The sequence below is a fragment of the Microcebus murinus genome, chromosome 17 (genome assembly GCF_040939455.1).
Source record: "Microcebus murinus isolate Inina chromosome 17, M.murinus_Inina_mat1.0, whole genome shotgun sequence".
Taxonomy (NCBI): domain Eukaryota; kingdom Metazoa; phylum Chordata; class Mammalia; order Primates; family Cheirogaleidae; genus Microcebus; species Microcebus murinus.
This window is the reverse complement of record NC_134120.1, coordinates 875,599-877,012: the sequence shown is the minus strand read 5'-3', so window position 1 is coordinate 877,012 and position 1,414 is coordinate 875,599.

Here is a 1,414-nt window from a genome sequence, read left to right as displayed (position 1 = left end):
GGAGAGGACCCTGTGGGGCCTGCACTGGACCGGATCCGCGCCTCGCCCAGCCCCACGCGAGCCCGGCCTCTCGCAGCTGCAGGACGCCCGTGGGCCGCGCGAGGTTGGGAAATGAGTCGTGAGGGTTTCGCTCCAGGCCGTCCGCCGGCCATTTCGCTGAGTGCATCAGGGCGACCCCGGTGACCTCCACCGAGCCTCCCAGGGACCACGTTATGCCCCCCCACCCCCCAGCCAGACAGCCCCGGGGCGGGGCCGACGCGGGCGGGGGAGCTGAGTGGATCCAGCGAGGCAGCCGGGCAGCCGCTCTAATTAGGAAACTGCTCCCCCCCACCTCGCCCCGCCCCGGCCCCTGCAGCCTCCGGCCGCCGATCTTCCAGCCAGCACCTCCCCGCCCCGTTAGGAGCTCGACTTCTGTGGGCTGCAGAAATGCGGCGGGAAGACATGGGGCGGGGATCTGTTAAATGAAGGGGTCCGGAGGAGCCCCCTGCCTGTGGGGCCCCTAAAGACCGCTGCCCGCTGAGGCCAGACTCAAAGCCTGTAGGTGTGGACGCCTGCCGAGAAGGTTCCAGGAGGCAGCAGTTGAGTGCCCCCCGCGTCCCACCCACTGCGCCCCTAAGCTCCACTCTCAAAAAACGCCCCTGAAACAGCCTCGACGGGTCCTCCGGGTCCAGCGACTGCCGTGGCCTCCACAGGGCAAAGCTGGGGCGCCCCCAGAGACCCCCGCAGGCTCCCACCCTCGGACGCCCACGCGCTCGCGCCCACGCTCGCGGGGAAAAGGCGCGTCCCTGCGCTCCCGAAGCCCCGGGCTGGCGCGGGGGCGGGGCTGGCGGGGGGGAGGGGGAGCCAGGGGCAGGAAACGCTGTTAATTGAGGGAAACGCACGCGAATTGCTTGGGCAGCCTTTGATGTGCGCCTCGGGCCAGCCTGGCCCCTCCGCACCGGCGAGCCCACCCGGCGTGCGCCCCTGTCCCGGCGCTCCTGGGCGCGCAGGGCCTGGTTGGGCCAAGGACCCGTGGCGCTGGCTTCCAGCCGGCTGCAGGCCGTGGGCTCGTCCCGGCCCCGAGGCGAGACTGCGCGCGGAGCCCGGTCTCTGCCCTGCCGGCGCGCGGCGTGGCCACTCTGACCGCGAGCGCTCCCGGGCAGAGGCCGCCCTGTGTTGCCCCGCGTATGGACACGTATAAATACAGTGTCCGTCCAAAGGACAGTCCACCCCTCCCCTCCCCCACCTCTTTCTTTTCATCATCAGCAAATAAAGATTAGCCGGGAAGATTATAGAGAGCGTTTCCAGGAGCGCTGATCTTTATTCCAGAGGCTTTGTGATGATATTGATGATGATGATGGCCAAGTGGACAGTTTGATTTTTGTGTTTGGAGCTAGTTATAAAGAATCAATATTATATCAAGGGGTAACTTTCG